This window comes from Lathamus discolor, chromosome 5 (genome assembly GCF_037157495.1).
Source record: "Lathamus discolor isolate bLatDis1 chromosome 5, bLatDis1.hap1, whole genome shotgun sequence".
Lineage (NCBI taxonomy): Eukaryota > Metazoa > Chordata > Aves > Psittaciformes > Psittacidae > Lathamus > Lathamus discolor.
The window spans coordinates 35,834,053-35,859,723 of NC_088888.1; the positions used below are offsets into that span (position 1 = coordinate 35,834,053).

Consider the following 25,671-nt stretch of genomic DNA (forward strand, 5'->3'; position numbering starts at 1 on the left):
AGCTTTAGAAATTAATGTGTCTTAACTGCCTAAGAAATACAGAGAAGATGATTAGCTCAGGTCATTGTTCTAAGAAATAACTGTTTATTCGATTCAGTAGATACGTTGTTTTGGAAATAACTCTCACATTTCAGCCACAAAATAGAATTAGATGTTAGACATGCAAATACTTGTGGTTTAACTGAGTTTGTGTTATAACTGCTGTTATCACTGCTTTCTTAGCCTTAACCATATATTACCTTCATGTTTGAAAATAATGGACAGATACCTTTTAGCAACCAAAAGCCATGGTGAGCAGTGAAAACTCCATTACTGATTCTAAAATTTTACCAAAGGTATGTCTTCACTGCTCAGCTGAGTTGGATGAAGTGCAGGAGGTCCTCAGAAGTGGCAAGAGCCTAGCCAAAATGAGAGCATCCTTGGAGAAAATCCATTTCTCTTACTGGATTAGGAGAGCATTGCAGTAGGAATTTGATTATGCACATCTATGTGCAACATCCCTCTAGTAAATATTCCCGGTCAGCTGGGGCAATTAAAGAGCAATTTATGAGAAGGCCATTTTGAAGGCAAGACAGTGTTTGTGTTAGGGACTGTTCTACATTGGTGGTCAAGAATAAAAGAGTGAGATTAAAACACCAGTAACCATGAGTGAATGTATCCATTAAGAAAGAATATAATACCTCTTCCAGCTGAAAAGTCTTTGAAGAAACTATCCCAGGATTCATAAGATGAAAAAGGAAAATACTAGGGAATAATCATAATAAAATATCACTAAATCTTTTAGATTTCAGAGCAATAGCAGTAGCTGAAAGATATAAACCAAAATCCATACATGGGTATTAGAAAAGGGCTGCAATGGATAAATAGCAATGTCCATTTTAACTACCACTGCAAAGGTTTCTTGGACCATGTACATTAATCTTGAAATACTGATTTCATCTTATAAGCAGAATTCAGATTATTTCACTATCCTTTACCTTGAGGAAAGTTTTTAAAATATATTTATTGAGCACATGTAGATCAAGTATGTAGAACTTAAGTATGCTTTGTTTGGCATGAAGTGTTTCAGATATTTATGGTGAAGAGTTGTTTTACTAAAATAGACCAGATAAAGAAATAAAATTAACAAGAAGGGTGACATTTGGGTAAAATGCTAGCATTATCTGCAGGATGACTTGAACTCAAAGTCCAGCCTCTTGCAACACCACAAGAAAATGATTCCAGTTGGAGACTATCTTAAAAAATCTAAATTGGCTTGAAAATCCACTGAAGTCAGTACATGTATAAACCATATAAAAAGCACTCTAATTTTTTTCTTGCAAGTTGACTAAGGTAAATTTTGAGAAGCCATATAGACACATATAAGTCTTCTTGGGGGTAATTTCTTTACCCACAGCAATAAAATCCAGAGAAGAAAGAATGTAGAAAGCCTAATTAACATAACATTTGTCTTTTGAAACCCTGTGCTGATGCAAAGGATTGAAGCGTATGGTCACTACTTTGATCCCAAAGGTAAACTGAAATGTTTACGTTCTGTAAATAGTGGTCCATACATAAGTGTTTTAAATGGTGAGCTAACAATTTAGACTTGGAATCATTCCAAGTGTTACATAAATGATGAACTGCCACACTAGAAGCAAGAGGAGACATAGTTCTTGATTCATCGTAAAAGTTTCTAAGAAGTTTAAGCAAAACCCTGCTGCAGGCAACTGTGGTACAGAAAGCTAAGAAGCTTTCAAAGGGCAGCAACAACTTCATGGAAGAGAAATTCTGAGGGCTGTTAAATACAAGTATTTCCAGATTCAGGAAGTCCTTAGGTCACAGACTGTTGGACCCTGGGAAACTATTTTGAGGAATTGTCATTATATGCTGGATATTCTGTGAGGCACTTGTATATAGGATGCATAGCTAAATTCAAGGTTTTGGCTCATTTGGGCCATTCTAGGGTAGGACATTAGGTTCTCATATTCTTTAAAGACTTAACTTGGCCTCATGTCACAGGAGTCTAGCTAGAATCAATATTTATCCTGTAATGGATCAATAAAATATCTGATCTAAAATAAGGCTTGAATGTCTATATATGTTACATTATACGATGTTTATTTAAAGAACAGAGTTAAGCTTGTTCTCAGGTTACAGTTGGCAAAAGGATAAGTTTTCAGTCTTTCATTTCACTGTTTTGTTTGCTTAGCTGACACTTAGCTGATTACTTAAAAATAGAGGGGTATAGCCTATTCCTGATGGATGTACTTGTAGGGCCTGTGAATATAGCTTTGTATTATTTTATCAGGAATGAATCACATCAATTCTGTCAATCATCTTTCAGACTCAGAATCTGACTTGTTGCCAAAGACTATATTTTCATGAGAATTTGAGTGAAAATGATCTTGCCACTTTTAAGTATGAAAAAAATGGTTGGGAAAAAAGTTTATTGTCCTTTTTATGTCCATTATGATTAAAACTTAGTGAAGTCATAACTCAAGCCTTGTTTTAGTTAGAGCTTTAGTAGGCGTGGTATAATTCATATGAGTTTTATCCACTTGTATTTCATTCTGCATACTCAAAAGAGTAAGATAAAAATTTTCAAGCCTTACCCTATTTGGAGCTTTAATGGACATAGTATAAATCATATAAGTTTTATCCACTTCTATTTCCCTCTGCACACTAAAAAAGAGTAAAATAACATTTGTATGCAAAGATACAGAGGAAATAGTATTATTACAAGGCATATTATTTTAGAGCATTTTCTGATAAAAATTTGTTTCATCAGGAAAGTTCTCATCAGTTGTACTGCTGATACCTTAAAGAAAAAAGCAGATTATGGAAGACACATGACATGAATGTTGTATTCTGAGACAGCAGATCTACCTGCTGTCCTCTATAGTGAAGATCATGAAGTTGGAGAAAGTTTCAGGCACTTTGATTTTTTAAAAAAGTGAAATAGAATAGGACTGAGAATGCTGCCTGGTTCCAAAGACAAATGCTAATGAATGTATTTTTTATGGGAATTGAGCAATTTTATTACACCCTGTTGATATAATTAGGCTTAGAATTCTTTAACTCACTGCAGTGCATTCTGGAAACCAAATCAGATGAATTACTTTGTTTGAACCTATTATTGCCGTGAAGTTGATATTGAGGAAATCAAGGACAAAGTATTTCTGAAAAACACAACTGTTTTAGCATTAAGTAAATAAAGGATTTAAGCTTCTTTTCTTTTTTATTCTCTATCATTTTTGCCCAGAGCCCAAAGGTTTATCCACTTTTTATTGTGATCCAATATAAGACCTTTTTCTAAAAAATATTCTTCATCTATGTATGTAGAACACCATAATAGCAAAGCTACTATTGATCTTTTCAGAATTTCACATCTATAAATAAATGCTATCCAAAAAACTTTAATTTCATTAACATATTCACATGTTCAAAAAGACATTTTACCAGTATGCATGAACAGTTTTATCTTTGGCAATTTGTCTTTGCAGAAGAAAGAATATTCTCATTCTCCATGCTTTTCTTGGCATCATTTTCCAAGTCTGCAAGTTACTATTTACAACAATGATTTGAACACTTTTCCCTGTTATTAAGAGCTCAAAAAATTCAATTATATTTTTGACACCCAGAATCTGGTTCTGAGAAGTCATAGGTGATTGATACACTGCAAATTACTGTCATTGAAAATATCTTCTCTCAGTCTATAGACCAGCTGGAAATACCTTTAACAAAGTTATGAGAAATTCAGATAGACTTCCCAAAACATTTTCAAGTAGCTTGAATGCTCTTATTTGATATCCCTGCTTTCATAATTGTGTAAATTGAAGCTCCGAGACATTAACCAGACTGCAGCTCAGAAGTGTGGAGCCCACACAGTGTTTGTTTGCTTCACTGGAAATCACAGAGTGCCAGTACAGTTCTCACTAATGTCTCATGAATGACAGGATTTTAGCAAGGTTGACACTGCCTTTACATCGTGTAAAGTGCTTTCTAAATAGCTCCTTGTCCACTACATATTTTTTTTGGACTGAAGCAGCCGTTCCAGAATTTTCACAGCTTATCCCACTTTACTCCAACTTCTTCAGGAACAAAACAAGTTTTTCAAACAGCAGAGAAGAAAACACACACAGGACATCCAGAGAAACTTTGGTCTCCTCTTTCTTCCTGTAATTAAATGAACAGCTGCCTTGACTTTTTCTAATGTTCTGGTATCATCTAAGTTGGGAGTGGAAAAAGGGGTTGGTCTCAGAGTTTAGAGGGTGCAAAGAACCGCATTTGTGAAACTGAAGAAATGAGGGAGGAAGAGGATAGCTGACACTAGCAATGGAGACAGGCATGGTGAGTTTTATGAGCAGCCTTGGAAAACACAGATATTGCAGAGCAAACACCTAGGCAGGTGGCTGCAGGAACAAAGAAACAGAACGGGAGCAGTAAAACAACATCTTAATGAAGATTTTGCTATCACAAAAAAAAAAAGGCTACGTTGCTTTATGGGATCCATCCATTAGTTAATACTACTAGCAGTCTGTGAATAAATGATTGTAGTTCCTTCAAGCTACGAGACCTCTGATAGGCCAGAACTACCACACAAGTGCACATTTTCCCTCCACACTGAGCTGGACTCATCAAACTCAAAGCTTTTTTTTTGTACAATAAAGTTGCTGTTTATTCCAGGTTTAAGAAGCAGGCACTGGGATCCATTTCAGCTGGTGTCCTTAACAAAGAGCTATAGCATAGGCACAGCTCTCTATATGAGTTGATTCCCCAAGGCCTCCATTATCATCAGTGAAGAGATGTAGTCACTGCCAGGGCGTCATTCTTTTCATCCTGAAACACATAACTAAGATGAGTCACATGAATTGCCTCCCTGAAGTACCATGTCTCTTGGCACGCTTGTGGAACAGAATAACCATTAACCACTCAAGAGCATGTCTTCATCTGAAGAGCTTTCAGCCACCACCATCAGCTTGTCTCAGGGCTAGCAAAGGGGCACGGCTGCTGTTGTTTGCACCCAAGTAGTGCAAAAGCAGCTTTCATTCTTGGCAGCGTAGTGGATGAGGAGGTTCAAAAAAGTTAGAGTGCTTGTAATAATGTGGGTCTTTCCTGGATGTCCCCAGTTCAAGATATGAATACCCTGTCTTTTCCGCATTTTTCAGCTGTCACATCTTTGTTTATCTTTGCATCTATTGAGAGTATGCACTACAATATCTGGAAAATATGTTGATTCAGTATAACAGATGAGAAATGGCTTTAATAAAAACACCAGTGAGCAACTGCATCACCTTGTGCTGAGCTTTCTGAAGAGTCTCCAAAGGGAAAAGAAGAATATCTGACATTTTTTTCTATATAAGGAGGTTATGGAAACAAAATGGAGAAAGAATAAATTATGAAAGAAGTAAAAATAGAGTATTGGAAAGAAGAATGGTCTTGGCTGTTGCTACCTCGAGTGTATAAATCCGATCCCTCTCAAAAACTGCTGCAAGCAAATATGGATAACACTGGAATAGATTTTGAGTCTTTGTGATGGATTCAATCACACTGAGCTTACAAATTGGACATATACTCTATGATAATGCGTGTGTCTGCTGAGAATTTGTTTCCTCCTGATGTGCAGCACAGCTACGTGTAAGTACCTGATGAGAGCACTTGCCCTTCTTTGGAATTAATGAACTTCCTATCAGCAAACTTTCCACTGTGTACCAAATACACAAGGAGGCTGAATTTTGCATTATTAACAGTGGATGCACAATAGAGGAGAACTCTGTTTCGTCAAATGTAAAATGCCTTCAAAGACAATGTCATACATTCAAGTTTCCAATTTTTGCGTTATTATTTCTACTTTAGTGTGTCCCACCTCATTTTTCTGAATTTCTTGCTACATTATGGCACAGTGCTCTGACTAACGTTACATTTCTGTATCTGCTGCTGCTGCTTGCAGTGCAAAGCTATTTCTGGTCTTTTCCCCTCTGAATAAGTCTTTCTACAGCAGGCTCAGATGCGACATTTGAGGTTTCTGAAGAGCAGGGTCTTCAAATGGGAGAATAATAATTTTCAAAAATAATCAAACCAAAAATGAGCACCATAAGATTAGTTTCAAAAGTGACATGTTCATATGCCCCGTGATCCTACATGGGAATTATGGTACAAGCTGTCACACAGAAAATGCCTTTCAGAGCTTTATGACTGACTGTTACAATTGCATCAGTCCCCAGCTCTAGTCCTTTATGCTCAGAGCTCTAATTGCATTTAAGCCTGGAATACAAAGCTAGATTTATGGGGGTTTTTTTAACTTCACATACGGACATAAGCCAAATATCTGGGGGCTGTTGTTTTGATGTTCAGATGTGCATTGTGCTGTTTAGCATACGGATTTTCTTTATAATCAGCACACACCCAACATTTCCTCTCCAGATGGTAATGAGAAAAACCCTTAAACAACTGTTATTAGTTACCTCCTTTATCGCTCATTTTGCAAAAACACTTAGTTATCATGCCAAGAGGCATAGCATGAGACACAGAGAACAGCCCTTCTCCTCTTGCTGACAACTGGTTATTAGATGGAGCACCCCAGAAGAAATAATTTTGAAAACCCCTGTAAAACGCAGGGTGAAAAAAATCCTGTAAAAAGAAGAAAAACAGAGAAGCATGAATCTCCCATTTTATGGACTAGATAATCTTCCCCAGTTATGTAAATGTTGTATAATGAGAGTTACTTCACATTACTTTTACTAATGGATTTGCTTGTTCCTCTCTTAAGCCATTTAGGTGTACAAATTCATAATCATAGCATTATACTAACAGAGCTTTTCTTTTCTTTTAGTTTTTCTTCTGGAGTGAAAGTTAATAAAAACATACACCTGATTGGCCACATGGTTTTCTCTGTGTTTTTTTCTTTATAACTTGTTGTTCTTCCAGTTTCTTCTTCTTCCAGTTTTGTGTCACAATGGATAATCCATATTTTGACAATTAACACCTGACATCTTGATTCTGTTTTCCAACGTGAAAGAAGATCATGAATGTTTGTGCTGTTACCTAACAATCTGGACAAGTTGACGTTTAGTATTCATTTTAAAGCTGCATTAAGTAAGCAGTAGTATTTGACGCCTTCCCTATGTTACATGAAATTTCAAGAAGACTCCATTTCTGTAAGTACTTCAAAAGGTAAAAAATGCTCTTCACTCCAGTCATATAAGCATTTTCAAATGAAACTGCTGCCTTCTACATTTATGTGCAATGGGGAGAATTGTGGCATATTCATAACTACTACTGAAAAAGTCCCATTATGTGCAAAGTGACAATTGTTAAATAATTATATTCACTAAGTGAGCAATAAAAATTCTGGTTCACCACTATTTTTCAACCAGCAGCAGTGGTCACTGAGGAGAGAAATGCTGGGAAATTCTTCAAGCATATGTCTTTGGAGCAGATCACAGTGTGCAATGTAACACAGGGCAGACAACCCTGCACCCGTGGAGATTAAGCATTTAAATTCATAATGCTCTATTCAATAGTGTAAGGGCTCACATGCATGGGTACACAAACAAAGTAACTCTGCCACTCAATGAAAACCATATCCCCAACTGCATTTAGTACAGCCCTACCCTTAATTTCCCCCCAGACCTTCCGCTGCCAGAAGTATGATTTACTCTCCCTTATTCCTATCAAGTCTGTTCATGTGTATGGAGGCACCCTATTCCCTATCCATCTTCTGCAGAAAGCATTTCCACAATCAATCTAGTTCCACCGGTATCCAAAATAAGATTTATTTTGAAGTCCAAAAGGAGCAATTAAGTATCTGGTCTGACCACATATACAGAACATTTACCCAGTTCCCTACAACTACAGACCAACAACTTGCTTTGACCTGAACTATCAGCAGTGATCACCTACTTCTAATTCTGTTTCACCAAAGTACAGTTGTCGAGATCTATTTCTGGACTTCACTGCACTGGATTTTAATTACTCTCTTCCCTTATTCAGCAGTTCTGTACCAGTGCTTGAGAGGCAGCGCTAGCTGATTCCTTGAGGGTGGATGCACTTGTAATGAAAGTACACGTAATTCTGCCTTCTTTCTGGTTTTTAAGTGTAGTATGCAGCAAACAGTTGCAAACAGTGAAATTATTCACATTTCCTTCCAATTGTTAAAAAAAAAAAAAAAAAAAACAACAACAACACCTTGATGTAAAGTTTATTTAAAACAAAACCATGCAATACCAGTGGAAAAAAGTGCAAGTCAGTAAAATCCTTTGTTGAAAGAAATATCATGAGGAGGCTTCTACATTCCTTATTTGAGTCTACATTTGGCAGATAAATTTATTCACCTATGACCACTAATGAGCAATAAAATCCCAGTGACACAAACCCTGTGTTACAAACTCTGACACAAACCATGGAACAGTGTCAAGGACGGTGGTGACATCTCATTATCTTACATTCACAGCCCACTGCAAAGTTACCTGACCAGCCCATCATTGTTCTAGCTCTCCCTGCACAGAAATCTGGTACAAAGGAAAGACAAACAGGCTCCGCTGTCAGAGGAAACTCTTCCTGACATGGCCCTGGCACATGATGGGTGCAGTGGAAAAGAACTGAGCTACTCAATGGCCATGCCCCTCACACCCCTTACAACCACAAAGCTCTCCCCCTTCAGTGGAAGAGGTAGTGGATTTGGCCCATATTAAATGTAAAGAGGAAAAAGCCATTGAGTACCACATACACCATGACAGTATGGCAGCCAGTCTAAAAATGCTTTGAGCACATTAACTTTTCATTGCTTATTTTTTACTTTGCATTACATCAATTATGAATTAAAGAAAATATATTTTCCAAACACACACACACATGAGTTTATTGAGCATACTTTTTATTAGCATTCACTTAGCAGCAGATAAAGATATCTTTTCTGTTTAGTTTTATTTAAATTTTTCATTCCACTCCTTTCAATTCCACTTCAAATGCTTCCTGATAATTTTATATACTGTCATTTCAAGCTGAGAAAAATTGCATATTCACCAGATTGAGTATATTTTGCTAATAACATATCATCATTCCTGACTTTAAAAGATTGAAGAGCTTTAAAAATTTCTGGCGTCTTATCACAGGATACAAAAGACACTGGAAGAAGAATATCAGCTTCTCTGGGTACAGATTATCAAGGGCAGTTATAACCTTGACCAGCATGTCAATGGACTTGTTCTTGGCCAGGTTTTTTCCCTATGGTTGTGTAACTCTGTGCAAGCAGTGACATGAAGGGGTAGTTGGATTATTTGTTTCTTGGCAATTAACTAGAAAACTTGTCTTGTATATTTATAAAGATAACACTAACTAAAGATAACTAGTGGATAGTTTTGAGGACTAGCAACAAATTTGTATGGCTTTGACCCCTGTAGTAGGAGTGCTGGCAATGACACAACTCATCTCCTTGTACTGTTTGCATGTGGCCATGCAAACAGATGTCAGCAAATGCTGAGCAAGGGATCTATCTCACTTAATAGAGCAGGGTGCAATGACTCCCTGACCAGATGTGGAAGCATGAGAACCAAAGCATGGATTTATCATCTCAGATATGATCCCATACTAATGATTTTGGCCACAGTCTGTTGTCTCTGCATAGCATCACACTATCAGGTGGATGAGCTAGCTTGGATTAGCACTAGTTAGAGTTTCTTTCCACAGACTTCTGTTACTCAATGTAAATGAGGCTGGAATCAAGAAATGACATATTGTGGATATGCTAAGAAGAAACCTAAAAGCTCTGAAAACATCTGGATAGCAGGGCTGTCCAATAGCCATAAATTCCAGAAGCTTGAGTTTGCCTCCAGATAGCCTGGAAAGAAACCACCTCCATTTCACCACAAGTTTGTTGAAGCCAACACATTATTAACAAATGTTTCCATTGGAAAACTGTTGGTTTCCAAATAAAATTTGTTTCATCAAAGAACCTCTTATTGCTTCCAGCCATTACCCAGGGCCTTTGTCAATGTACCAGGCAGGCATCCACTTCTTCAAGCCCTTCTTCTTTCCATGTCTTTCTGCAGCCCAGCATATTCAACATCGTTGAAGTGTGTTTTCTCACTCCCAGCTAGCTCCCAATGTACAAACACACTAATACTCTTTACAGTGCTTGACATCTCCTTGGTCCTCCCCTTTTAAAGAACCATCACCCTAAAAGGCATCCACTGTCTGTGTGCAGGCAACATCCCTAGCATGCCTAGTCCTCTTCCCATAGCTGCTATTTACTGCCAAGTTCACTCCTTCCTCTGTAGGAAACCTGTCTTTCCAGCTCTTTCCAGCTCTTTCCAGCTATACTCACATCTGCTTCCTACCTTGGCTCAATTTTGAGCACCCCCCAGCCTCCAGAGGTGCCTTTTCTGGAAGCACTTCTATCTATCCTGACATGCTGCCTACTCTTAGCTTTCTAAAGGAGATGACTTCCCAGACTTCTCTTTGCCTCTTCCCACCAAGCTGGCCTTACATGTAGGTACAGATTTTCCCTGATTTCTGCCACTCACCACCATCATACCAGCCCTTCCCTACTTCCCCTCCTGCACCCCAGAAAAAGCCCTGCACGTAGTACAACTGCCCTTGCATTTCACTGTCTCCTACCTCAGAGCAATAGCATGAGGAGCTGTTGTCAGCCCCTCAGAGTAGAGGATGCTAAGTGATTGCAGAGCATGAAGAAGAAAGTGCTAGGATCAATTTGGGGAGAGTGTTTTGACCTAGAGGAGAAAATTTCTGTTCCTCTTCATTTAAGCAGTTTTCTTCTCCCAGCCACACAGTAGTGGGAAACCATGTGGGGAGTCTGGTGATGATTCCTTCAGACTGACATATGTGTAAGGCTGTGAAGAAGACAGCAGCTCTGTGGAGGGCTATGGAGGTGCCCGGGCAAATAGTAACTGGCAAACTCACCAGCTCTATGTACTCCAGCCATGAGTAGACCCTGTGTGACTTCTGCTTACCCACAGTTCCATGATCATAGAGCCAGGGGCTGAAGTGGTGCTGGAGTCCTAATTCCCATATACCACCAAAGCAGGGAAATGCCACAGTGCTCTGAGAGCTGTCAGGGGAGGTTTTGTCAGGAAGTGCTGGATCATCATCGCTTTTCATAAGGATTCACTTGCTCCGCCAATACATTCACACCTAATTTTTGTTAGGGAAAGTTTCTCAGCTCCAGAATGAAACTTTAAGTGGGGAGAGATGGAAACAGACTAGCCCACCTCAAACTGGCTAATAACTAAGGCATCCGATGTACAGAGCCTGGAGTAAGGACATAGGGGAGATTGGAAACAAAGGAGTTAAATGTGCCTCTCTTATAACCTGGGTGTGTGGGAGCACTGCATGTTAGTTCATTATTTTGGAAAGCTCTGATGGCTTTGCTTCATCTCAAGGCAGAGAGGGAAACAGTGAACTTGAATGACACAACAGCTAAAACCAGACACACTGGAAAAAGCTACAGAGGTGTAGGTGGGGGCGTAATGTTTATAAAACACCCATCAAAATATTTTAGCACATAGCATTCGCAGACAATTCACTTTAAAGCAGCGATGTGTGGCACTTGTAGATTGCATTTCCTTCAGTTCTTCCCACACATGACCCTTGTTGGATTTTGAGCAATAAAGCCGATACACACCTATTGGAATCCTCTTCCTCTTGGCAAGCTCACCCTAAAATGTCTTGGAGCGTGATAACCAACCACAACGAAAACCCTGTTGTTGCGGCGTCTTTGCGCCATCTGCTGTCTTCCACAGATCTTGGCATGCAATTCATACATTGACTGCACAAGGCACTGATTAGCTTTCATAGAAATACCTTTTCTAATTATATGGTCTTGCTCCTGAGAGGTGATAGTTGCTCAGAACACAAACCCACTGGTTCCCCACCCCCAATTATCACAGTCAGATTGACCTCCAACAAATCTATTCAGGATTTCTCCAAATTATTTCCAGCCCTTTACTGTGTCACCTCCCTTTGGTTTTAAAATGTTCCAGTGCTTCATTTCCCCTGATTAAAAAAAAAAAAAAAAAGTCTGCCTTCTTTCTAATGACTTTTATCCCCAAATAATGTACTGTTTTTCCCCTGAGATGGAAAAGGCTCTTTAAGAAGCCAACACAATGAAAAGATAACATTCTTTGGTTTTCCACAAAGAAAGCCCACAGAGTACTCCGTGTATTCCCAGGCTACTTCCTGCATGTGAAACGATATATAATTAAACACCTTCCTCAGAGCTGAAGAAAGGACCAGCACCTAAAAATATCACCTCCAGCTGCTGGATACCAAATGTTTTGTGAGAGAAAGGCTCCTTGCCTGAAGGCTGGAGATGTTCAGCTGAAGCAATATACAGCAAAAGGAAGCTTGAGGCTATCAAGCCATTACATTTCCAGAACTGTCAGCTTAATAATTGTGTAAGATACTGGATATTGGGTTAAGGTGACATGGCCATAACAGTAACTGATTTATCTTTAAAACTACAGCCCCCTTACACTTTAAGGTAAGCAAATGCTTTTCCAGTCTGAATTAATATACTTGATACTTCAACACAACAAAACAAAAATTCAGATTGTTTCTGGTGGGAGAAAACAATAAAGACAAGGAAAGCTGTTACTGGAGTTTCATGGAACAAAAAATCAGCCATTAGAACAGCCATAGGGCAGCTAGCTGAAATGCATTTCTGACAGTAACTAATACTGCATGCTAAAAGAAATAGTACATGGAATGGCACAGTCAGAAAGTAATACTTTTCCCCTGTTTATACATCCATTCTTCAAAAATCAGCAGCTGTGAGTTCCTGAGGTGATGGATGCACTCCAACTGCATTTAATAGGCACCAGTGGAACAATCCTTCATGATTTTCCCAATCTTCTTTTGTCTAGCTATGTGAACTTTAGTCTCCACAGCATCTTGTAGCAGTGAGTTCCCCAACTGAATTTAGTGTTGTGCAGAAAGGAATTTATTTCTTTTTACTGCTCCTTGACTGTCACAAGTGTGTCCATATTTCAGTCACCCTATAAAGACTTCTGGGTAAAAGGGTAGGTAGAAACTCAACTTCCTAATCTAAAAGCCCATGAAGAATATAATTCTTTGAAAATAATATATAGGCATTTTAGAAATCACCTTTTAAAAGGTAAAAATTAATTCCTTTTCCCTTGACATATTATTGCTATAATAGACCATGCAAGTCTAAAGGATCAGAGGAGGAACGCGATACCAGCAGGTCATGATTAAGGATATACAAAACGCACCAAAGCCACCTTCTCCCTGGATTTACCATATGCTGTGCAGCCTTCTTAAGGACAGAAACAATAGTTATTTACATGTCTTAAGTACAACTAGGTATGGTTTTGTTTCTTGGATCCATACAGGAAATTAAAAACTTACCTTAAAACTGTGTGGGATATAATTCAGGCATTGACACTCTTTTAAGTGTACTATGGATAGCCTACTGTGTTTTATAGACCAACATACACACATATGTGTATATAGATCTAATACAGTCAGGTTTTTCCTTTTAATTTGGCAATTCTGAAACTATTCTAAATGGAATATCATTCAATGCCCATTACTGCAGATAAAACTCAATAAATTTAAAGAAAACAAAGAAAGTATTACTTCCCTAAAAAGTTAACCTGAATAATTCCAAAGCTTTTCTTGCTATTGTTATCCCTTATTTGGGATTACATGGTTTAAATTTTGGCATTCTACAGTTGAACACAACACATACAGTATTTTTCTTGCAACATTAATTAATGGTCCAAAATTGCCTTTGCTGGTGCCTGAAAGGGAACTCATTTTTTTTATATATATATATATAAAAATATATATATTAATTATATATATTATATAGAATTATATATAATATATAGAATTAATAATATATATAATATATATTATATATAATTAATATATATAAATAAATGTATATAAGTATTATATATATAAAAATATATATATTTTATATGTATATTTCTGTGTTGGTAAGATTGGACAAATCTGTGATCTACAATTTGCATAGTTTGAACCAATGATGCCACATGTTGAAATGTGGCACTGGTTGAAAATATCTGATGGAGCATACTTTATTACAGTATGCTGTTTCTGGCAAAACAATTTGGTAGGATCTTGTAGTTTTTCATGAAAGCAATTATATATGCTATATATATTACGTGAATGAAAGATGTACCTCACCTCAAACTCTCCTTTCTGGAATATTGTCCTGACTTCTTCCTTTCATGTTGTTCAAACTCACTGATACTTAATCAACCTAAAATAACATGTGAAACATTTTAAGTTTTTACAGGCAGTTTAACTCAGCCACTTCCTACATTTAGTCTACTTTATTTCCCTGCTTTATTCAGGTAATATATACCTAAGTATGGCTACAAACAGTGTTAAGTTTAATACAGTTCGCTTGTTTTTTCACCCCCGACAGAATTTACCTTGCCCTTGTCACTTGGTAACTGGTTTGCAACTATAGCTTTTTGTCCACTTAGCTCTTCACAGATGTGGCGCAGTCTGGTACCGTGCCATTAGATGTCACTCTGGACCATGCAAAAGAAGATCAAAGCCCGAGCTAGCATCTTCCCGCAAGCAAATAATGACAGTTTCAAAACAGGAGACACATCTTCCAAGACTTCATCTTACCCATGCGCCTTCTCTAATAAGGACACCCTGGCCTCCACCTCCACGTTCCTCTGTGGCTACTGGCTGTGTTGACACAACAGCACACGCTGGAAATCAGGTCTTTCTTTCATTTCACGGAAGAACACTTTCTAAGGTCTGTAGTTTTCAATCACATGGAGATACCATGAAAAAACACAGCTGTGGGGTGCCTCTGGGAGGACCGAAGGGCAATGCTGAGCATGGTGCCTGAGCTTAGAGCAAATAATCCAGCTAATGAGATGTCTGGTGTTTTGGATCTGAAGCCAAACGACTAACCACTCTGTTCCTGCATTGCTTCTTATGGGCTCTGCTTCCTTTAGTATTTTTGGTTAGTTGTTTGGTTTGTTTGATTATAGTTTTCTCCTGACTGAATTGTTCCCGGTGAAGCATTTCATCATTTGTTGCACCTTCCCCAGGGGAAGGGGGAAGTGATGGTAACTTTGATCTCGCAGGAAGTAATAGCAGTGGCAAGGTGAGGCACTCCCACATCTGCTGAGTGGATTCTGCTGATGCTAAAATCCTGGGGGCGAAAAACCCACATATTGAGTTCTCATGGCAGCAGGATCAGAGTCCAGCTGCATGTGTGGTGTTCACTGAATTCCCAACCTGCCAGTCTAGGGCAACATGGAGTGTTATGAATTTTTACATATAAACTGTAGGGAGCAGAGCTGCCATGTCAAAACAGGGCAAATTTTAAAGTCCCCAGATTTCATGCTGACATGACTATTGCACACGACAGCTGTGGAGTTTTGGGCACATCCTGGAATTTCAGCCAAACGGAAAAGTCCTGCTTCGGGTAAGATTTTAGACTTAGTTCCACTAATTATAAGCAGCTCACAAACAACTGAAGGTGGGACATCTTTGAAGTACCTTGTAGTCCAATCACATTTATTTATGTCTTTTTAGACAGAGCACCTCATATGTCACAGCAAGACAGGACTGAATTAATTTCAACGGAAATGAAATTAAATAAAGGATTATAAAACCCCAGAGGTTCTGCTTTCCGACAGCAGAGGCATTATACCCTCTCAGAAGCCACACTGCATACACACATACAGGTGGAAAACCAAAAGAACAGGGAGTGTGGGTGTAAGCCCTGATAGCCAGGTAACTAAAGTTCACTTTGAATCAAGTGAGAAGCACAGTGTTGTCAGGCTGACAGCTCACATACCAGAAACGTCAGCCTTCATTGGAGAACTGAGCCAGCGTTCCAAGTCCAGCTGGTGTGTAAATATTGACTTGATATCAGCATCAGGTGGGGAAGAGTGTTCTTCAGGGTAGGAGTAAAGCATTTCAAACTGAGGCGTTTCAAACTGAGGGGGCCCATTTTCCAGCAGGAACTTCTGACTGTCACCGTCACCTTCACCATTACAAGGGGCAAACTGCTGGAAAACGGACAGCTGAAGTTGCACTGCAACTGTTCTGCAAAAAACCTGTTGTATGATTCAGCTGGTGTCCTTGAAGGCTCTGAGGGTTTGTCAGATGGTTTTCTTTTCAGCCTGCAAGACAGCAAAGAGTGTCTTTTTGTCACGCTTTCATCCTCTTTGGCAACATTAGAAAGGGAAGCGAATATCTCATCCTCTGTTACACCTTCTTGAGTCTCATCTTCCTTCCTCATTTTCCTACATTTATTCAGGGGACAACCAGAACCTCATACCAAATCTCTGTCATAGGACAGATAGTAAAGTAACGCCTGCGTCTGCATTTCACCTGAAGTGATGGAGAGAATACACAACAATATGCATTTCAGCATGGCTTCCAGAGGACTATAAAGACAAAGATGGTATCTTAATTTGATATCCTGAGAGGAGTGGATTATTGTCTTCTAGTCAGGATGGATCTGCAATGGAATACACTGACTAGCAAACAAAAAATGTGCATAAAACAGATCTAACCTTCCAAATTTTCTCTAGGAAGAACTTTACAGCATTTACACAAGAATATGCTTGCAGGGAAGGAGATTTGAGCATCTAATTTAAAACACCCTGTTCCATGAAGATGGAATATTTCTTTGGGTTCCCACACATGCAGAGATGCTTTGTTTTTTCCAAGTGTTTCTGTGTTCTTCCTTAATCTGTACTGCAGCTGGTGCATCAGTGTTATTTTACAGGTATTAAAAACATACAGCAGGGTAGCTGCTAGCTGAGGTTTCAGACTCTCGATAACAAATGGCAGATGTTCTTCCTGATAGCAATGAGGATAGCAGCTGCCTCTGTTTTGGTAGTGAGGATGGAGAAAACTTGATCCACACTGATGTTTGGAGAGGGCTGGTCTTAGGGTTTCTGGCATAGCTAGCAAAGTTTAAAAAAGCACTAATGTCCCACTTAAGGTCAGAAGAAGAGGACAAAAGGTCTACCTTGCTGCTAATGTGGGTCTGGGCACTAACTTCTCCACCTTTGCAAGCAAATTCTGGGTAAGGATTTCTGCCACATATCTAGTCTGTTGAGAAAGAGCTTTTGAAAAACTTTATACAGAAGAGAGAGGAAATTTATCAGTGCTGCAGGAAGCAGGAATCCAGGAAGCAGGAATGGAAATGACCTAATGGACAATTTCAGTCCAGTGAAAGGGAAGAAAAGAGTGTGCTACTTGGTCATACTTTACTCAAGTTTCTGCAGAAGGCATGTATGTGAGAGCTATGGCTTCTCTCCAGCAGGCTTGCACAATGCTCTCAGGGGGTGCCCAAGTCAGCACCACAATTACAAACAATGTGGCTGTGTTAGAGTAGTGCTTGAGGCACAGAAATGCTAGGGGACACCAACACAATGACACTCACACAGTCCTGTCAGGACCTGAAGGAGTGACTCTGGACAAATACCTCACTGATGTAGCAGCTCCCTTCAGATATCCAAACCAGCACATGGTCAATGAGAACAGAAACAGGAGCAATCTCTCATGAGAGTGAAGAATGTCAGATCTGAGAGATTATAAGAAAACGTGCAAATAGGAGGACAAGCCACCAAATCAAAACATGACCTGAATAATTTTTCTATGTTCAGTTAATCCTTAAGTGACTTCTGATTTCCTTTATTTCTCTCCATGTCATTAAGGATTCCTGATGGTGTTGTTGTTTTTTTTTTTCTATAATAATTTTTAAATATCTACTTATGGAAACGCTGTCCAATAGATGCTGTAACTTCAAACCCCTTCTCCAAGCTCCAAGTTAAATTAATGTAGTGGAGCAGTCAGTCAGGTAAAGTTTTGTCAGAGATGTAGAAATGCCTGCCCCTCGCTGACATAAAACTCACGCTTACTTTGTGGCAGTGCTGTCCTTTTCTGGTTCTCACACCAATACATTTGGCAGTAACTGTGTATCAGTGCACCATGTTGTACAGTGTTGTATAAATACAATAATTACAAAAGTCAAACGTTCCTCTGGGGCAAATGCTCCTCTGAAATTCCTTTGACAGCTCTTTGGCATTGGTATTCAGGAGAACATATGTGCCCACACCATCATGCACAACTATCTCAGTCAGTGGAACAAGATCACTAGCAATTCCTGCAGTTGTGCTGCACCCACTCACAATGGCAGCATGTCTGTTGTCCAGAAAATCACTATAGACTGTTTCATAGGCAATCGGTCAAGCTCAGAACAAACTTAATTCCCTGGATATTTTTCAAGCTGGATTCAGATATGTCCAAAGTGGACCTCACTCAATAGCTTTAATAGATAGATAATTTATGTTTAGAGAGTAGTGAGTCATCACCATGCAAAATTTCCTAGAAGAGCCATAACTGAAATACACTCTAGTGTTACTTGTGCTTCTCTAGTAGAGGGTGGCATTCTTTGGGATAGTTTCTCTGCTGTCTCAGTCTTGATGCGGTTTTAACCCAGCACCCTCTTGACATAAGCTTCAAACAGTTCTGTAAGCTCCTCTCTTCCTGGTCCATTCAAGCAAGCCCTCCACAAAACCTCTGAAGCTGAATATAAGAATGTTCAGCAGGAGGTTCAACTCAAGATGCTTATTTTATAGCTTAGCAGGACAGCAAGACAAGAGATGCCTTGTATGCTCACATCAGAAAGACATGTGGAAAGAGAATGGGGCCATGTGGGGCTCCTGTTGTGAGGGATGAGATATTATGTAACTGTAGTATGTACAGAGCATAATACCATGTATTTCACACAATCCCAAGTCATCTCATGTCCAGTTAACTGTGTTATATGTCTTTGTGAATCAAATTATGATTAAGGATTACTTGGCCATGGGTTGCTGATACTAATTTACAATAAGTGATTTTAAGAACCCACTATTTTATAAAAAGCTCTATACAATTTCCTGTCCCCTGTCTTTCCCAGGTGTTCATATGGCAACATACTTTGCAGTCAGACTAGCTTAATAAAAAATCCACTTAAGAGTGTAACCAGGGAATCTTCACAGGCACCTGACAATAAACACAAAGTTGCTGAAGAGGAATAATTCGAGGAGAAGATGACATGGCAAAGTCAGTGCACAGATTATGTATATGTGTGTACATTTGTTCACAGACTATTCACACACAAAAAAAAATGGAAAGAGAAATGCACAAACTCCATCGTCTCAGTAGCAGAGGAATTAGAGATCAGCTATGCATCTCCCATTCATCTTCCCCATCCTGGAATGCGCAATATGTGCTTGAGCCCATCCCATTGCTGAGCACACAGTGTCTCAGCGTGCCTGTAAGTTTTCCATTTGTTTTTCCACAGCTCACTAACAACTTATAAATGCCCCAATCACCACGCTGCTGTAAAGACCATGATGAGTTCAGCAGACACTATATGCAAATGGCAAAGCAAGCACTAACTGTTGGTACTGATACTCAACTGGAGGTTTGCAATCCTGAAAACACACTGAGAAAATAATCTCACAGGATAAGCACCATCTTCCTGCCAGCACAGCTCTTCTGCAATACGCCTTAGAGCAAGGAACCATTGCCTGTAAAGTAATTCAATTTTCTTTCTTAACTAGTGTAGTTAACCTTTATAGGAAAGAAAGAAGTGAAAAAGAAATAAATAACACTATTTTAGTTTGCCACTGCTCTTTTTAGACATGAAAAAATGAAGCAAAGGCTTTGTTGATGAGAAATGTTTGCCATATTGTTCCACCGATGCAATTCTGCAGTGGTGTGATATACACCAGTAAATTTTGCCAATTTATGATCCTGAAGCAATCTCTGCTATAGTTTTATCAGTGACCTCACTCTGGGACCCCGACAGGCCCCAGTTTTGGGAAATGGAGACACAATTGGAGTTCTGTGATTAATTCTTTCAGGGTAGACTCAGCAGGAAGGCATGCTCCCCAAGGCATGTTTTCTGTATGTCTATTCCTTCGTATAAACAGGGGCAAAGCAATAGTGGAAAAAACAGGATTCAGTATATGTGTTTTCACACACATCCGTCCTAGTGAAAGGAAAGGATTTAACATTATGGGAATGAAATGAGGAATTTGATAAAGGCTTCTTCTCCCATCTCAGATGTTGCTGTCATTGAAGTGCTTCTGTGGGGATGCACCCATGTAAAAATCATTTAAGTGAAAATATTTCCCAGTCGCCACAGTGCTCAGTGTGATTCTTATACACCATCAGGTAAATCTTATTAGCTCACAGAACTCACAGAAATATCCCCACTAACCATTCAGGTCAATGGAGCAAACTGGATCTGCCCCATTTAATCTTTCCTAGAAACAGGAATGCATTTTAAAGCATACCAAATAAAACCACACTTTCTACAAATCAGCAGGTTGTTGGCTTGATTTTTCTGCTTTTTAGTGGAAGAATCCAAAAGGAGGAGGCCTTTGAGCAGCCAGCAAGCTAAGGGCGCATTATCTAAACACATTCAATGCCTGTTAGTCAATAAAAGTACATTACCATGTCATCCTCCGCATTGCAGTCTAACCCCCACTACCTGCACAGATCTCCAATGCAAATATGTATGAACCACAGCTAAATCAGCATGCTGTGAAACTATAAGGGGAATTCCTCTTTCATTCCATGTTCCTCCTGGATATCCTTAATCTAATTATTTTAATAAAAGATGTTTTGTTCTGAATGCCCTCACCGAGAATTTGCAGATGTATTTGGCAAGGTTACAATTAGTGGGTCCTTAGGCTTCAATTTAGCAAGATATTAAAGCATGTGCCTAACTTTAAGCACAGAAGCAGTACTTTTGAATTCAGTGGGGCCACTCACTTATTTTGAGTTAGGTGAGTGTTTACATATTTTGCTGAATAAGTGCCTTGGGGCTTTCTAACCATATGCCCTGAAAACTTTTGCCATCCTTAACTAAGCTCGTAGATACATCAACCACTAAAGGACTTTTCTTCCTCCCTCTTTTTTTCTCGCATTCTGTTCTATTCTCATTGGGAAAACTATTTGAGGTCCTTTTGCACTAACTAAACTTTAAACTACATCTACCCAGAAAAAATGTAGTGCCCTTCCTCTATAAGAGCTCAAGTTAACCAGTGGAATCTACAGCAGGGTAGGTGCAATACTTTTTCATCTGGAACTACACACTGGTGTGTAGCTTTGCCTGCTGGAAATGCATTCCTTTTTCAAAGAAATAGTCTCAGACCTTACACACACCAACTTTTGCCTTGTTTTGTCAGAGGACTATGGAACTTTGGAAACAGGAGAAGATACAGTTACACACCCAAAGACTTGTGAAAAGACAAATCCACATGCAAATGCTAGTTAAGAATCTGATGTGTAGCATACAATGTGAAGCAACAGAACAATTCTCTGACCAGTGTAACTATAAAGGCTGTGATGGACTTATTTCTCATTAATGCTGAACAAGAGAAAGAAGAAAACTGGGATCCCTTAGGCTGGAGGAAAAGAAATATGATAAATGATTGCATCAACAAAACAGCAGAGACTCACATTACGAATATTTTTAGAAGACAGCTGTGCAATCAAAATGTATTCCCAATATTAGCAGAAAAGCCCATAAGTAAAAACATGTATGTAAGAATTAGAGGAGATCCTGGAATGAGGGATTACAAATCACTTGGAGTAATCTGGCATACCAACAGCATCTTGGTGGCATCTTTGCCACCAACATGGAGTAATCTGGCATACCAACAGCATCTTTGGTGGCATCTTGGATATGCAAACATGATCACCTATATTGAAAAGCTATTGAAGGGAACAAAGTAAAGGGAAAGCAGTAAGAAGAGCAAGTCCCAGAGAGGAGTGTCTGGAACTGTACTTCAGTGTTGCTGGAATTTGTGCTTAACATTAATGATCAGAAGAGTTTTATGAGACACTAATGAAGAAAGCTTTAAACAATATTGTAACAAAATTACCAGGTGATGTGCACTTGCTAAGCATTATGAATGATACTTAGGGCATTGACCTGCAAATACTTCCTAGTGGGAGCTGAGGTGAAAAAGGGTAATCAGCACCAAGTGTGTGCAACGTAGTACAAGCCTACAAGCCATATCAGAGGAAGGCTAGTGCCAGTGTGGACACAACATGCCTTTCCTTAGCAAGGGCAGCAGAATGACTGCACTTTCATTTCCACTTTGCCTGTGCCTCAGCCTAAGCAGCCAGCCTGGCTCCTTCCATCGGAACGGAGAAGAGACTTCAGAATGATGGGGAAGGTCTGTTGCCCCTCTTGGCAGCAAGTTACTGATAGCTCCTCTTCAAAAGTGACCTTACTCCTATATCTGTGGGACAGCCTTCTGACCCAGCTCCTACAGCAGAAGTACCCAGCATCCACTTTCGGCATCTCATTCTTAGAGAAGCCAAATTAAAATTTCCTTTATTTCCAAAGAGTTTTACACCAACTTTGTGTCAATGACCACGAGGAGGTACAGCAACTCTCTAAGAGCTGGCCCTAGGCCAATTGTACTCACTGCATGTGCCCCCCAGGAACCTCTGGTTACAATCTGTTGTAAACTTAGAGCTCTTTCAGTTGAAATGATTTCTTTGTGCTTTGACTTCTTTCCTGTTAATTTAGGGTGGAAATGCTTTCACGATCCCTGTCAAGAAGCCATTATAGCCACACCAAATTGCACCTTTTTTCCCCACTCTCTATTAGGTTCCCACATCTCCCATTCTTTCTGAAGATGCCCTTGACTCTGCTTTCCAGCTTAACTCTCAGGACTCTGTCCCCAGACTCACCCTGGCTATCGTGTGCCACTCTTTCTGCCTATCTGGATTTCTGGTCCCAACCACTTTCTCCATTTTCCTGTATATTCTGTGCTTCTTGAGTCCCCAACCCGTCCCCCACCCCCCCAGTTTGCCTGTCTATTTGCAGATTGATGGATATGCACACATTTTCACATGGCCCAGAATATGAGCTTTTAGTTACAAATATTTCAGTTGGAGGGCATAAACTGAAAAAAGAATGAGCACTTTGATGCTAACCTTGTAAAAATCCTCAGAAAAGCCTCCTCCCTTCCCTGCAACCCCCACCATTGTGCTGGGAGTGCCACAAGAGAATCAATCTGCAACCCTGCGAAAAATAAACAGAAATAAGCACAAAAACAGATGGACATCTCCTAATCCCTGGTAGCTGAAGGCAGGATTTTACTGTATTTTTAAAAGATTCCTTTCTAAAGACCTCCATCAACTCAAATCTGGTTTTGTAGCAGAAGCTGTATCTGTCAGCTGCACTCTCAATTCTTTTTCCCTATCCATTAACATGTAAGCTAGAGTTCAAAAAGTCATATTTTTAAATTCAAAACAAATTTTCTGAACTCTAGAAAGAAACCTTCCCACCAGTGTTTTGCATCTTACTAATTAAATATAGTTATCCTTAGGACATCAGCCCTTGAGAAGAATGTTTTCAAAGGCAGCCTTTCTGCTAATTAGAAGGAATGCCTGGGTGATGCAAATTTACTTTACAGTCACCTCACAGAGGGACATACAATACTATACATTCTCTGAGAAACAGCGCTAGCTCAGAACTACCACTACCCACTGTGGACAACGTAAGGGTTTAGCCCATTTTCAGGATATTCTTAATGGCTGAACTTAACATTTCCAAAAAATGGCAGGTGGCTCCATCCCACATTGCAGCAGAACCTTTTACCACTAAGCAATGCCTCAGTCCTTTTACATGCAAGGATATGCTCAGTACACGTCTTCTTGGGCATGCAACTAACAGGAGGGCAGGAACAAGAATTGCACTTACCTTGTCTTGAGGCTTGTGCTAGGCTTGGTTCAATCTACATGTGGCTGCTCTGCATCCTCCAACTAACCTTCTACACATCTGACAGATGTTAACAGCTCAGAAGATTCCCTTAGACAGTATTTCTGCATGATACTCTCAGTGGGATTGATGGCAAAAGGCTTCAGAGGCTCCCAGGAGCAACAGGACAGCACAGACAACAGAGAGGCTGGCTGGCAAAGAGAAGATGCTGGTGCATGCACCGAGTTTCTGTCATGTCAAGATATAGTTCTAAACAAACAGATTCTTCCTCAACTATTGCTACACATGGCAATGTCAGTACAGGCTAAAGACACAACTGAAATACAGGCTGAAGCCTACATGGGGAGACTTTATATCCCTCCACAAGGTGATGCTACCAAAAAACCCTCTGAATTATTTTTCACAACAATACATAAGCAAAAGTGGAAAGCAAACTGCAGTTTAGCTGTTGAAGTTGTCTGGTATACAAAAGCATTTTGTTTACTCTGGACTTCATCCAAAGCAGACATTCAACTACTTTTCTTTTAAGCACATCTGGAGGTCAATACAAATTGTCCTACTCTTAACATTAGTACCACACAAACTGGCTAATATGCATCCACAAAACAGGGTGTAAAGTCATTTTTGTGGTCACATGAATGATTCGGCTTCACTTTCAAGTCCTACCACAGACTTCCTGTTCGATCCTGCATAAAAGGGTTAACCTCTTTGTACATCTCTATCTGCCAAACAATGTAAATAACACCTGCCTCTGTTCTGGTAGTTTATGAGGCTCTGAGAGCATGTCTCTACCACAGGTGCAGGCACACCCAAGCTGGCTCCATATGAGGAGCGCTAATTGTGTTCCTCATTTTTATAGGGATTCAAATTAAAATGCCTAGTATTCAATTTACCAAAATGCTGAGTGCTCAGAACTGCAACTGAAGTCAAAGGGAACTCTGCTTGGAACAATGAAATGGATATACATATAACGGTATAATTCTAAATACGCAGGAAAAGTCAGGCCAAAGGCATCTCCAATGGGTACCTAAAATGCGTAAGCATGTCTGAAAGGAAACTCAGAGCCTTGGTCCCCTCCTAGAAAACAAAACCAGCTTTATACCCTTTGGGATGTTGTAAAGACATTGTTTATTCATACGATAAGGCAATTAAAAGCTAGAATTCTAAGTATGTTTAAAAAAAACCAAAAGGAAATTCTATCAACAGTGCACAGCTTAAATGATCTGCAGTAAGTAAGGCATGGGCTGGAGCATGAGGACAGAGGACACTGAGTAGCTGCCCACTGACACTCATCTTTCATTGTATACGCTTATTGAGGAACAGACCTGTGGTACAACACTGTGTGATCACATCATACAAATTGGGACCTAAAACTAGGTTTTGTAGACAAACTGTTTTATTTCCTACTGTTTTGGTGTCTAATTTTGCAACCATATCATTCCTTTATTACAGCTTTTTTGTAAAATGTAATTTACCCCAGGATCTGTAGATGGAAAACAGAAATCTTATTCTGACTGTTGCAAAAATCAAGAATAGTGTCTTCAAAATTAATGGAATTAAAGTAACAGAAGTGAATAGTCAAACCTTTTGTTCCTTGAGAAGCACAAGCTACAGGTCAGAATTAGGATTCACTATACTAAAGAGCAAAATGGGATATTAGCTATAGACTGCTCTGTATTTTTTCAAGTCATTCTTAAAATCTAATGAAACTTTACAGAGCATAAATATCAACATTTTTCTCTGTCAGACATTAAGAATAACAGGAATTTTGAAAGTCCCTAACATGAAGCTTTCACCTTTACCGCTACTACTATCGTATGTAATCTCATAGTTTCAAATTTGGAGGCGATTCACACCTTTTATTCTCTTCTCCAGAAATTAGATAACACAAG

The 25,671-nt window shown here is 39.3% G+C and overlaps 1 long non-coding RNA gene across 1 annotated transcript; it reads right to left on the bottom strand.

Moving 5' to 3' along the window:
- Positions 1–15,473: 15,473 nt before the first annotated feature.
- On the bottom strand, positions 15,474–23,965 carry LOC136014283 (uncharacterized). The gene is made up of 3 exons (XR_010612606.1): positions 23,762–23,965; positions 22,993–23,080; positions 15,474–16,148 (listed from the first exon to the last, which is right to left on the bottom strand). It is a non-coding gene; the product is annotated as an uncharacterized LOC136014283 (long non-coding RNA).
- Between the last annotated feature and the right edge of the window lie 1,706 nt (positions 23,966–25,671).